General features: G+C 42.0%; 1 protein-coding gene across 2 annotated transcripts in view; it reads left to right on the top strand.

The window, feature by feature from the left end:
* LOC147905950 (SNF2 domain-containing protein / helicase domain-containing protein / F-box family protein) overlaps window positions 1-8,302 on the top strand; it is a 41,610-nt gene extending 33,308 nt beyond the window's left edge. Inside the window, exon 9 of one of the 2 annotated variants that reach the window (XM_087375815.1) lies at window positions 7,721-8,302. The gene's annotated coding sequence lies outside the window, so the exon portion shown is untranslated. Of the gene's footprint in view, window positions 1-7,644 lie in introns of both variants that reach the window. The other variant, XM_087375807.1, reaches the window with a different exon arrangement.
* The last annotated feature ends 6,385 nt before the right edge of the window (window positions 8,303-14,687 follow it).

The raw sequence follows: 14,687 nt of genomic DNA, 5'->3' as shown, positions 1-14,687 counted from the left end.
ATGGAAAAGAGCTGCCTATTAGTTTTAAAGTACAAACTCAGCATTTTGTGAGGCTTTGGAGAGAGTGTTGGCTGTCCTGCAGCCTGCCTCTTAGGGTGTCAACTCATTGACAATATCCCAAAAGTGGGAGCCAAAAGCTTTTTTTTGGGGGTGTGTGTGTGGGGGCGGGGGGGGGGGGGGGTTGGTTGGTTTGTGGATACCTTGATTTGTGAAAATATAGAGGATGCTTGCAAGCGAATCCTTGCAAAAAAAAAAAACTCATGCCTTTCAACGGTCTTCCTACAACCCTCTGTATCTTGCTCCTTGATAGCAGAGTATAGATGATATTATGCTAGATGTGGTTGTCCTTCACCATCGAGTTTCCTCTGGTCTCTCTGGGGGTAACTCCCCTGGCAAAGCATCTGCAAAACAATCTTTAAAGTTTACAAGAAACTGAAATTTATCTTTGTCTGCATCATTCATTTCAGCATGCATATCATTCTCTTTTTCTTTTACAAAAACCATGTATGCGGAAATTGCAGACTTTATTGCTTTACCACATGTAACATCAGTTACAATGGGGATTGTCTCCCCTTTATTCCTGGCAACGAAACGCTGGTTTTTTTCCCTATGGATAAAACTCAGCACCCTCTCAGGGTATTCTATCGTTACTTCCTTTTGATGGAACCACGGTGTACCAAGTACAACATCATGCTGCTTGAGAGGACAAATTAAGAAGTCCTCCTGATCTACGTAACTCTGCACATGGACACTTGCACTAGATTCCCCTGGAACATTTGATCAGCATCAAGAGCTCTGCCTAGCTCTTCAGTTTTAATCCCTAATCTGAGGGCTAAATCTTCGGATATGAAAATTGTTTGTAGACCGTGGATCAAATAGGATAAATGCTTGCTGATCTCTTATCTTTCCCAATGATAGCAAAAGCTCTTTTTTCTTTGGGTCTGAGGTACTACCCTAAACATCTGGCATTGCTCCCACCATTGGTCTTGGTGGTACTTGTGGCTTTTTCTGCTTCTTAGAACCCGAAGGCTTCTCAGGGCATTGGGCAGCCATATGCCCCTTTTTCTCACATCTAAAGCATTTCCCATCTCTGCGGAATTCAGCTATCTGTTCAGGAGTGAATGGGGATTTGCCTTTATATGACTTTGAAAGCTGAGTACCCCTCGGTTTCTAAGGCTAAAACCCTTTCTTTTCGGATACTTTTTGAAAAATCAGTTTTCTCCCTTTCAGCACGTCTTGCATGCAAGGATAGCACTGTGGAAGGATCTTGTAACGGCACGAGACTAGCTACTGAAGCTGAATGCATAATGTCGTGAATGTTCTTTGCCCTCGGCTTCTAAGGCTAAAACCCTTTCTTTTCAACCTTGGGATACTTTCTTTTCTGATTTTGAAAAATCAGTTTTCTTTCTTTCAGCACCTCCAGCATGCAAGGATAGCACTGTGGAAGGATCTTGTAACGGCACGAGACTAGCTACTGAAGCTGAATGCATAATGTCCTGAATGTTCTTTGCCCCCAAAGCATTCACCACTGCCTGAATTTTTGGACTGAGACCTGCTTTGTACTTTCTCATTTAGGTTCTTTTGGAGATCTTTTTGAAAGATGCAACCTGCAACTAAGCATCCCAAAACTTTTGGTTGTACACATCCACTGTATCTCCTGCATCCATATGTAAACTGTCCCAATCTTGAAGAACATGATCTCTAAAGTGTTTAGGTATGAATTGTTGGTAGAAGGCTTTCTTGAAGCCCTTCCACCTCTTTGGGGCTGACCGATCTGTGGTCTGCGCACTTCACCATGCAATAGTTGTCGCTGTCAAGTGCAAATTGACCATTCTCAACTTGGAGGATTTTGAAAACTTTTCTGTACTGAATGCAGCATCAAATTGCGTGATGAACTGCAATGCTTTGTCTGTATGACCATATTGTCTATTATAGGTCATAAACTTGACAGATTTACCTCCATCTTTGAATTCCTTAGTCTCTCTGGAAGACTTACTCTTCCTAGACTTCTTGTGTTTCCTTCTTTTCCTGGATGGTTTATTTGATAAAGAAGAAGATACAAATTTCGAGCTCGAGGTAGACGGTGAAGGGCTTGGAGATCGGTGATGATGCCTCGATCTCTTCCTACTATGAGACCGTCCCCTATGAGATCTCTCTCTCTCTCGGGCTGTACACGAGAGTATGCCTCTAGTATTGGCACATCATAAGCTGCATTAGGCATAGTTTCTCCTTGAAACAAATGCTGAGCTCTTGGATCCCTTCTAAGATTTTCCATCTCTTGCATATGAATGTGTACCATCTGCTCAAATTCTTGCTGAGTTTGCTGCACACTTCTCTGTCTTGACTGGTTAGGTGATTGAGCCATTCTCCTACAACTTGTCTGAGATCTGCAAGTTTCTCACACACACTGTGTATGCAACTGATGCATGGTGCCTTTGCTTTTCAAAGAGAAATTACCTCAAGAAGAGGTGTCTTGCATTCACAACTTGTGCGAGTAATGGGCTGTCAATTTAAAGCATATACCCACAAAGTGGCCAAAGCATCAATGACTGTGTTGCCCCTTTCCTGGTTGCTGCAAAAAGCACTAAGAACGCATTTGGTTCATCTTTCCTGTGCACAAAGGCATGCATTTTCTCTTTTTGACCGAAGTCAAGTATTTTTGGCCAATAGAAAAACTCTTTTGACCATAATCAACCCAGATGGAAAACTCTTTAATTATGATCAAATAAATGGTCAATTGTACTTTGACTTAGGATATTTACATTGTGGTGATACTTGTTCCAGCTCTAGGACTCCTGCCTGAGCTCCGTACATGTCCTTGAAACTAGTCGTACAGCAGGCGTTTGTAATCTGTACTGATTTGCCATGCTTCCGCACTATTTTGGCCCTCTGATCTGCCCATAACAGCTCTAGATGTGCTGCCCACATGACAGCCATGATGCTGTCTATGTGGCAGCCCCTTTCTCTCTTTTTCTGTGGGGTATTGCCCTAGGTCTCCCTCCCCCATGCTCTCCTCATATGGGGGCTTACAGATGGGGAGGTTACCTCTCATCGACACATCTCGGCCCAATGCCAACACGTCGATGACGATGCTCCGGTAACTCCTTGGTCGTAGTCATCTGGAACACTTTGATGTCAAAATCTTTTACCTGGCTTTTCATCCAGTGGCTCCTGCTCCACCAGGTCTGGTTCCGCTTCCGCACACCATCCTGGTACACAGATCCATCTGGTAGCACCTCCTGGCACCACCATCTTCAGTCATGTTCCTGCCTTAGAACTCGTGCAATCTAGCCGTCACGATCTTCCAGTTGTCCCCCTTATAATGAGTGAACAGCCTGGAGTCTTCCAGGCACCATGCTCTGAGGGTCAGATTGAACCCATCCTTCCTTTGGCAAGGTCTACAACCAATGAATATTTCCAAATAACTTGGACCATGAACTCTCGCTGAGTTCTCAAGCAAGTAATCTTCTAGCTTTGTTCATCACCTTCTAGCAATCTGCATCCGAGATTTGAAGAAGCATCAATACTTCCCCTTCTGCCTTCGAAGAAGGCCCATTCCTTCCAATCTCGTATCACCTGATACAAATGAAGAGCAGAGTCTCCACAGCATGCTATAAAGGCTCAAATGCAGAATATCAAGTACATACCAGACTGTCGTACTGCTTGCTTGCTTGCTCTGAAAACAAACCTTGTACCTCATCTAGGCATCCACTTAAAGCCTGTGTAATCCTTTACTGTCCCCTTCCGACCATGAGACCCTAGGGCCCTCCATGGAATCCACTCTCGTGTCAGTGTCAATAGCCATGCACCTACAACGTACCAAGCACTCCATGCTGTCCGTCACCTTCACAAAGACATCTGACTCCTCGTCGACCCACATCTCTATGTTAGTGATGTCTTGGTCAACATATCTGACCTCGGTAACACCCGGTGATGTCACCAGGAACAACTCTTCGATTACCACATTTGCTTTGGCCTCTTCCTCTGAATCAGAGTCGGACTCCTTCCTTTTGTTTTTTCGATCTGCCTTTTTCTTTCTGCAGTCCTTTGCAAAATATCCTGGCGTATCACAGTAGTAGCACTTCTTCTGCTTTCTCCTGGAAGTCTCCTGGTCATCAAAGTTGTCTTTCTTGGACTTACCCCAAGCTTCCTCCTGTAGCAGTAATGAACCCAACTCCTCAAACGTCAGAGGTTTGGTCCTTTGTCCTGTTGTCATGGTCGTAACAAAGCTCTTGAAACTTCGAGGTAGCCTCCTCAGTACCATCAAGGCCAAATGGCATGAGTCTGTCTTCTAACCAACTGCCGCTAGTTGATCCCTCACCACCTTGACCTTTGTCAAATGGCTATGTACCGTATCTCCTTCCATATCAAGATTGTAGAGTTGATGCTGAAGACGCAAAATCCGGGAGGTGTTGTTTGTCTCGTATAGATCCTTCAGAGTGACCCATGCCTCTACTGAGGTCTCGGCCATCTGGATATGTGGAAGAACAGAGTTCGTAGTAGTCCCTATGATTAATTCCAGGGCATGGATATCTCTGTCTTCCCAAGCTTCAAGCTCCTCTCTGTCTACTGCCATGAGTATCTTCCCTTGCTTGTCCACCATGTCCTCCGGCTTCGTGTCCACTCCCGTAGTCAGCTTCCACAACTTTCGAGCCACTAAATGGCTCCGGATTTTCACCTTCCAGATCGGGTAGTTGGTCCTGTCTAGTTTCCCAGACTCTCTGAAGTTAGGGATAGTGAATGAGAAAAAACTAGGGGAGGAGGAAGGGAGAGCAGGGGTTGAAGAGGCTGTAGTGGTCGACATCTCCGCTATTATACCACACATCAAAGTCAACCAAACTCAAATTTCAGTAGACGAGAACTCCTGAACGCATCTGATTGAACCTGAGTCACCCTCCTTCTCGCAAGGGCACAATCCCCTAGTCGTGGAAGTTGATTCCCAAGAGCATTTGAATCAGGGTCGTCCTTCAGCAAGGTCCCTGCCTTCAGGCTCCCACACCTGTGAGCCTCCTACTTGGGCTCTGATACCATGTTAGAAATTACCCAACAGAGGGTACGCACAACGGAAGACTTCTTAACTTAATGTGCATAGATGTGCAAGCTAGTAAATAGACAACGCTCAGAATCAAATATAGAAGCAACACTTCATATTTCCGTCGGTACAATATCAAAAGGTCCTTCTACTACAAGCTTGACACTTCTAGATCTCTGAGCCCGCTTGCTCCAGCTTGAGCATATGTAGACTCTCTGTCTAGATCCCTTCCACCTTGCTGTCCGAAAGCCAGCCTAGGTGGGCAGCACCTTGAGCTCAGTCTGCAGCTCTATGTCAGCCTCCTTCTCCTCCTATGTGTAGGTCCAAGGCTAGGCTTGCTGTCTGCTCCCCAACTGCAGCTCGAAGTGATGATTGAATGAGGCCTAATGGCCTCTTTATATAGGCCCAAGGCCTGCTCCAAAAAACCGACCAGCAGCATCTCTGGCCGACCCAAACAGGCCGACCAGTCTGCTGGAAAACTGCCCTTAAAGGCTCTCATTACAAGGGCCCTTGGCCCATAAGACTAGGGCTTTGGCCCTCCTTTCAAGGGCAGATAAAATTCCATATATTCAGGGTCCAGCCCCCCCCAAACCTGCTGCAAACAGTGCGCCTCCATGTCTCCATCGCAATCTGTCCCAGATTATCTTGCCTCTGCTCCAGGTTTGTTCCAGCTCTAGGGCTCCTGCCTGAGCTCCGTACATGACACATGTCCCTGAAACCAGCCGTACAGCAGGCGTCTGTAATCTGTACAGATCTGCCATGCTTCTGTACTATTCTGGCCCTCTGATCTGCCCATAACAGCTCTAGATGTGCTGCCCACATGACAGCCATGATGCTGTCTATGTGGCAGCCCCTTTCTCTCTTTTTCTGTGGGGTACTTCCCTAGGTCTCCCTCCCCCATGCTCTCCTCATATTGGGGCTTACAAATGGGGAGGTGACCTTTCCAACAAAATCATGACATGATTTTTGAAATCTAGCTGTAAATGTAGATCCAGAATGGATCTTCGTAGAAGCTTGTAATGAGTGTCAGACAACATCCTAATAAAACATACTGGACACTCCATATGTATCGGAGGATGCATCATAATTTTGGAGGATTGGGATTGTGAGCCTATAGCAACGGGGCCTTGATAATAAATCCAAAAGTATATTCTAACGAAGAATGAATATTCTTCAAGGTGGAGTTACCCTTGTAAATGGAGTCATACCAAGATGGGTTAAATATCTGAGATTTGTAAAGATCTTTGAAAAAATAATTCAGCAAGGATAGCTGAATTAGGGTAACCTGTGTTACGAGAGCTTAACATAATCTAAAATGCTAGATAAACCCGGATATATCGTGATTGTTTGACAAAAGACCTGATTCTGAGATGAAAAGTAAGCTAGACATAAGAGTTTACTTAGGAGGATCCTAAATGTTGGATGGTAATCGAATGATCCCAAGATATTCATGGGTGTCACTTTACAGATACTATAGTAATTTTGGATGAGAAATATAGTTCGAGAATCAGTGATCAGTTTTATTTACCTGATTTATGGCATCATAAATCTTTTTCAAAGGGGGGGGAATGCTAAAATCGGATTAACTAGAGCCTAACCAACATTGGACTGTTGAGGGTCAAGGTTGGGCTAACTTGAAATCTAGGATTGAATCTGGAATTTAGGGCACATTCTAAGCCTATGGTTGAGACTACATGGATGAGGTTTAGATTCAATGGATGAGAGCTTGCCCATAAAAGGCAAAGCTAAAAAAGCAAGCTATTTTGGGAAAAGCTTGGCTTTAAGGAGGAGCAGAGGCCTTTGTGGAAAGTAAGCTACTTTATGCACAAGAGCCTAAAGCTAAGGCTAATTGGCAGGCTAGGCTTATAATTACAAGCCTAGAGCTAATACATAGAAAATCCATTCTCGGTTAGGCCCTAGATAATCCAATTATGGACATAGCATAGGACCACTCACCAGGGCCCCACTAGATCTCTTTCAACAGGTGGCTCCAGGCATAAGATTGTCAATTGTCACAAATATCTTGATATGTTTCTGTGAAATGTGGATTACTTGCGAAGGTTAGATTGCCTTAAATGTATTGGGCAGTGAATATCAACAATTTGTAACTCTGATTACAAGGGAGAATCCCCAATATTTGAGATAATTCCTAGTGCGAGTTCACCACGTGTGCAAGCGTGACTTTTGTGAGAGTGTAGAGTCCTTTATCAGTGGTGCAGGTGTGCAAGGCTTTTTCACTAAGATCTAGAAAGTGGAGTATTATTGAATTTAAGATCTCAGCTAAGAATGTTGCAGTTCCAGCTAGCATATTCTGTGAGGCTTAAGAATAATGGTTAGTACAGTGAAATTTGTTATATGCATGTTATGCTATGCTGCTATGAACATACTGGTTAATTATGGTTATGAAATTGAGAATAACTTTTTCACTAAGATCTAGGAAGGAAAGTATTGTTGAACTTAAGGTCTCAGCCAGGAATGTTGCAGTTTCATGTAAGCGTAGGCTGTGAACGTTGAGAATTAATGCTTCATACGATAATTTGTTTTATATATTTTGCCATGTGCATCACGGCTAATTAGGGCTATCATCCTCTCCTCTCCTTCTTGTCATGCAGAGTGGGTTAGTAGTAGCATGTTCCAGTATGATGAATGAAGCTGCATTTACCATCTAAGGGATCAATAATCTTGCAGTTCTACAAGTGAGCGTACTCAGAATTTCGTATTTCAAGGCCCTGTGAAGTCTTTACTACAGGATGGTCCTGTGAGAAATACCAAATGTACAGCGATTGGTGATGTTCTGTGTAATTTCACTTCTGCAATCGGTTTATCTAGCTGCCTTGTGATTCTGATTGTATAGAGTGCATGATTTTATTTATTGCCAGAAAAGATCTCGAAATTCATGGAAATTTCCCCCATTAGTGCAGACCTTGTATGCAGAGGCAAGGCATCATCCTGCAAATAAGAAGCATCAATCACACGCATTGTCCCCACAAAAATGACATTTTCCATGAAATGTGCTTGGCAGTTGATACTCAAAAGTTGTCAACTTGACGTGAAGTGTAAAGCTTTTCCATTTTGCTTATATGGCTTCATTAGAATTTGACATCAACAATAAGGCATGGAGGTTGGGTCGAGGAATCCAAATAGATCTTTAACTCAGCAATGTACTTTGGCCCTGTGATGGAGAGAGCGGGAGTCAATAGATGTATCTGCATTTTAATAAAAGAGAAACCCTTATAGCCTTCAAGTTTCTAGCCCATCAGCTGCAATGGCTTCATTAATTCTGTATATGTCAACTGTATAATGTGGGAGTAGTATTATTTTCTTTTCCTGGTGAAAGATCATCTTATTTATATGTGAATAGTAACACACAAGTTAATTTCATGCACACTTTTTTTGAAGTCTAGACAGATTCAATTTAACCTCAATATGATGTGAGATTGTTTGTGAGGATAATAGAAGAATGATGATATTGAGTGGTTTAGGATGGTCACTGACCACAACCAGAAGTGAAGTCTAGAGTGCTTTCTTGAAAATCCTTGCTCTTATCTTTTGGATTTGATAATTCAACATATTTCCAAAGTGTGACTGACCAAAAGTGGAGCAGAGCCAGAGCAAACAAAAAATGTGCTTAAGAGAGTAATCTAGCCTGATGGGTAGGCATCAAACAGCAGTTGGACTCCTTGTGAGGCCTTGTGCACCTGATTCTAGCCCACTTTTTGAAATAGTTCTTCAGAAAAATTGATTGTAGTTATGAGTGGCTATGGAGTATGAGGATCAAGGTTTATATGGCTTTTACATTGCATTTGGAAATTGCATTTGTGAATTACTAGTTTAGGAACTATTCCATAATAATTGGTTAACTTGTTAGGCTAGTTTTGATGTATTAGTGGTGGTGTGATATTTGTTGTTTCTTTTGTGGTGGCTAGTCGTTTCCCCTCATTCCTCATCCCACCATTGGTAGTCACGTATATACAACTCTATTAATCACTTTTGATAACCCATGATTTCGCCAAATCCATAATTTTTGCATTTTTTTTTAAAATGAGAAATTTATATTCTTAGATGAATTCAAGGGATGATCAGGATTATGGAAAGGTGGCCTTGGCTTCAAATGATTGTAGTCATGAGTGGCTATGGAGTATGAGGATCAAGGTTTATATGGCTTTTACATTGCATTTGGAAATTGCATTTGTGAATTACTAGTTTAGGAACTATTCCATAATAATTGGTTAACTTGTTAGGCTAGTTTTGGTGTATTAGTGGTGGTGTGATATTTGTTGTTTCTTTTGCGGTGGCTAATTGTTTCACCTCATTCCTCATCCCACCATTGGTAGTCACGTATATACAACTCTATTAATCACTTTGATAACCCTTGATTTTGCCAAATCCTTAATTTTTCTCAACCTAGCTAGAGAGGCATTTATTTTTTTAATGACTATTGACACAGTTGATGCCATGGCAGACGACTACCGGTGGCTATCGATAATGGCATGTCTACTTTGCTGAGATGGCAGATGATGTGCCACATGGAGTATAAGTGATCCCTAAGAGAGTACCATGTGTCAGATCTCGATGCGCCATGTGTCACAAAGATAGCCGCCGGGTCGGAATCTAAAGATAATCACGCATAATCTTTTAGTTTCGTCACCTTTTCTAAAAAAGCCATCGTGTGCTTGGAGGGCGGAGCGCTTGTGGCGTCGACGCTTCTTGTTGGCTAGAGAGTCTTTGGTGCCTGGCTATAAGTGGTGGCTAGTCGAGTCGTTGGGAGGCATTGTCCCTAGGGTTGTTGGAGCCTACGCTATTGAAGTCACTTAGTTTGAGCATCGGTGCTCGTGGGCGTCGAAGAACTGCCATGATGCAGTCGTTGGTCATCGCTTGATGTTGGTTGCTTGATGATGTCGTGGGGTTGTGGAGCCATCATGGGAGCTTCGTCTCGTTGCTTGTTGCATTATAGGGCTGGAGCCTTTCCCTTGCTATAGGAGTTGTTGCTGTTGAGTCTAACATGGCACTAGGATTGGTGTCGTTGACTTGGTTGACTCGTGAGCTCATTGGAGGCTTACAAAGTTGCAGTTGATGGAGCATTGCTTAGTCGTCGTGTGGCACCGCTATGTGAAGTATGCAGCCAATCGATCGCGGGTGCATGTTGCATAGGCAGATGTGCATTTGCTTGATCATTGTGCGTTGTAGAGACTTTGTAGAAGAAAGTCGCCTTTGTTTGCTATGTTGGAAGTACTTTGTTTGCTTCGCCAATAGAGTCACTCGTAGTTGTTGTAGGTTGTAGCTTTGTAGAGTCACTGTACATGGTGGTTATGGTCACCTTGTTAGGTTGGAGCATTAAAGGGTTTTTAGGAGAGGCCTCTTGAGCTCGACGTAGTCATTCGTAGAGGTGGTTTGTAGCTATATGTAGAGACGAGCAGAGTTGAGTCGCTACCATGTAGATTTGTGTAGTCGAGATTGCCTTAGAGTTTACAGCTTGTGGAAAGCTTGAGTCGTCGGCGTTGAAGAGTCGTTTGGAAAGCTTGAGTCGTCGGCGTTGAAGAGTCGTTTGTAAATGCTCCAGGTCATTGAAGTTTAGTCGGCCACCTTGAGTGCAATTACCTTGCTAAAGTCATCTTTGTGGAAGGCTGTGGCTTACATGTGTTGGAGCTTGCAGGGTCAGCCCGAGAAGCTACAGATCTCGTTCTCATTCCCTAGAATAGAAGCTCTCTCTCAAAAACAAACTCAATCTCTCTGGAGGCAGAGTAGAGACCTATCACTCACACTCTCACAAGGAGATCTCTCTCTTCCTTTCAGGAAGAAGAAGAATTGTCTTTTTTTCAATGCAAATTCTCACTTAGACAAGAAAAATGTAATAAAATCTCTCTTCCTCTCAGCAACAAATCTCTCAAAGCAATGACAATGGATGGATGCTTTTCTCTATGGAAGTGAACTCCAAGGGAGCTCTAATATCATGAAGAAATATGGAGAGAGAAGAGAAGAAGAGAGGAGATGACAAGAGAGGGCACAGCTAGAAAGCACACCACAAATGATTAATTGTACACTAGATTTAGTTGAAAATAAAGAATATATACAAACCCCTTTAGGGTTAGGGTTAGGGCTAGGGTTTTTAACCCTTTCCTTGTTAGCACTCTCTTGGGTTAGTGCTATGCACACAAGATCACATGATCACATGATGTTGAGATGAATCCTCAATAAAGCCTCTATCATAGCCTCGTAGCTATGGAAGATGGCTATAGAACCTAAAACTGTCTCCAATATAGAGCCATTCACATTTTAACGATAGTGATGATATTCCAATCATGACTCCGAATGAAATCCATTGAGTGGAAAGTGTAACGTCATCCTTTTCATGCCAAAGAATATGTACCAATATGCAATTCCAATTCGAACTCCAAAGCTAAGACTAATGGGGACTTATGCCATATTGCATTGTTCATGGATTTAGTTGTCGCCACCGTGGAGAAAATTGGGAAATGACAAATTTTTAGCATGTGTTAATAGGTGTTGTAAGACTACTAATTTTGCAGATAGCATTCCTTATGCCATTTCAGCATTCAGCATAGCACGTGCTTTTGGCACATCTCCGACACTCTCTTTTGCAATCAAGGCTATTATCGTATAATTAGCTCCTTGGTGGTCTAGCATGTGATGCGAACAAATGTTCAAAATCTATCATTGTAGACTACCTTCAACTCAAGTCACTTGAGCATTCAAAAAATTTAGGTCATTCAAGCTATTAGACCCTTCTACCATCATGCCTATGGGACATTACTTCTCCTCCAATCCTTAATATTATGCAACCAATTTATAATCCCCCATTAATCAGCACATATTCTAATTTCACATCTTACTTGTATTAGTTTTTGAGACATCTTTTGCAATATATCTTCTCAACAATGGCACAATATCCTTCTCTCTTTTTGAAATAGTCCAAGTGCCCAAGCAATTTGAAGCCAAGGCCATCTAACATAGTCCATATCTTTCCATAATCCTGATTATCTCCCTTGAATTCAACTAAACATATAAATTTACATCACCCAATGACTCAGCACATGCCACCACAACATTGACTAGTCCACTTGCCACATCAGCACGCTGACTCATCTGCCACATTAGCACGCTAGGTCATCTACCAAATCATCCTGGCACATGGCACACAGCCCCTCCACAGGCACAATTGCCTCTCCACAGGCACTCTTTGTGAACCCACCTTCCACCGTGGGACAATGCTCCATAGGCACTTTTTGTTTTTGACCCTCCATCTAGATCAAGCCATACCTCAGAATTATAGGGTGCTCTAGAAAGGAAAAATGTCTTGATTTTTTGTGCTCTATGTGCTCGTCACATCATGCACACATTTCGGTGCATGTATCACAACTTTGTAGCCTCAACATCAAATTCACTTCCTACGTGCATTCCAGCCTTTACATCGACGCATTTGACCCAACACCTAAAAAGAGCAAAAGCAGAAAAAATTATTTGCTACCTTTTATATCTAGACAGTTGCTCTATCTCTAGATTAGAGTAGACGAGGAGAGCTCTCCAAAACAGCCAATCGAAGCCATGCCCAAAAATTCCCGATTAGTTCCTACTCGGAGTCAATCCCTATGGTCAAATGTAGCCTCACATCACCACACGTCCTGAAACCCAACCTTCCACATACCAGTGAGTAGAATTTAGAGTTTTCAGAGGCATTGGCACCTTGTTCAGTTGGCAGATTGTACATCATTTATTTTTAGCACTCATATGCCACCATTGTAAAGTGTTATCGTCTATTATTTTGACATTGTGCACATTATTTGAATCCTTGTAAAGCCTCTTGGCTATTCCCGACATCATTTGCCACATAAGCCTTGTAATAAATTGGATATATATTGCAATTCTTCTTAGCCAGCAGTTTAGATTACAGTTGATACAGATAGTGTTTGCAGTTGATTCAGATCGTGTTTTTCACAGGCACTTTGAGTACTATTTTGCACCATGGCTACCACTAGCAACCTCAATTTAGAGGCATCTACTTAGTTAGACAATTCAAATTATGGCACATGGAAATACCAAATGGAGACCATTCTTGTACTTCAAGACAAATGGGAGTATGTAGATGGGTGTACACCTAGACCATCTGATGGTCTGGCATCAACTCCCACCATTGCTGCACCATTTTGTCTCTTTGGTTCAAAGTCGAGACATCCAATCTTTTACATTCCATTTTAGGCAAGGCACCCCCCAAGTTGCAAGAAGAAGTGCCACATTACGTGTTGGGCAAGGCACACCCCCAAGGTTGCAGTGAGGAAGCACCACATGGCTAGACCTATGGAAATGTAAAAGAATAAGTTGCCATACTCCTCATCTCAAACCTCATCAAAACCACTGGGACTCGAGGGCGCTCAAGGGTCTAGTTAAATCCTAGAACGATTGTACAAAATCTTTCCCTTGTATTAAGCATTATGATAATGATTTTTTTTTAAAGAAAATATAAGACCACATTCAAAAATGGAAAATAGTTAGGGCTCTCTATTCCTATTGCTTTGAAGAAGCATGTGAAGAATCATCGCCTCGTATGATGAAGCAATGAATTCTATATTCTAAAAGCAAAAGTGTGCCCTCAATATTTTGGCTATTCAAAGAATCATCACTTCACATTACCCTATAATGCAGTTGTAAAAATTATAGTCAAACCACAATAGTGTCCATCAGTGTTGCTTGTAGTGATATCTTGAAGCCGTAAAAAGATTGCAACCCTACATCCTTAAAAGACACTTGCCAACAACCACAACAACATCCATTAATGCTGCTCAAAAGCATGTTTTCTCTAAGCTCGTATGCCAAACCTGCAGGTGAGTAACCTCATCTAATGTTAAGCTATCTAAGATTTTCTTTTGTTTCCCAAACCATCTTTGTCGCTCTCAAAATTGTTTGGGAAGCCAATGCAAGGGAAAGATCTCTTGCAACCCTTCAACTGATCTACATTGTGATGAATGTTGTTTACTCACAATGAGTCCACTCAAAAAACAAAACCTTGGAACTAGTAAAGAAAAATCACATAATCTTGTAGATGGGGAAGAAAATGGATACAATAATCGATCATCAAATAAAACATCATAGTATGGTGATGATCATAGCTCACAAATCATTTTCCCACACACAACAAGAAACTCGCTCTCATGATGGATGTGACCCATATGAAAGTGGCTTAATTTTTAAATGCAACTATTATCACCTCTTACAAGCCCTTATTCTTTAATAACTTGTATAAATTTTGAGTTTTGTATAAATTCTATACTCTCAACTATATGTTTCGTGTTCCACGCATTCTATGTTCTCAACTTGAAGCATTCAGAAGCACACTATGTCGAATCATTGGCAATAAATAATTGAAATCATCCAGTATATTGAAGTGAGTAGCCTGCTCAATTAGTTCAAACTCAAAAGATGAACTTGAATAATTCAAAGGCACATTACATTGACTCATTCTAAAGAATTTAACATAAATTGAGAGAGCAGCTTGCTCATTGCCATGGACTTTAATTTCATTACTTCAAACTCAAAAGTGAGAGAGCAACTTGCTCATTGACATTAGCTGGCTTCATTACTTCAAACGCAAAATCGAGAGAGCAGCCTGCTCATTGACATTAATTGGAATCTATGTTCTCAG

This window comes from Dipteris shenzhenensis, chromosome 1 (genome assembly GCF_047967505.1).
Source record: "Dipteris shenzhenensis isolate YYH24624 ecotype China chromosome 1, Dip_SZ_1.0, whole genome shotgun sequence".
NCBI lineage: Eukaryota > Viridiplantae > Streptophyta > Polypodiopsida > Gleicheniales > Dipteridaceae > Dipteris > Dipteris shenzhenensis.
This window is presented reverse-complemented; position numbering and strand designations above follow the sequence as displayed.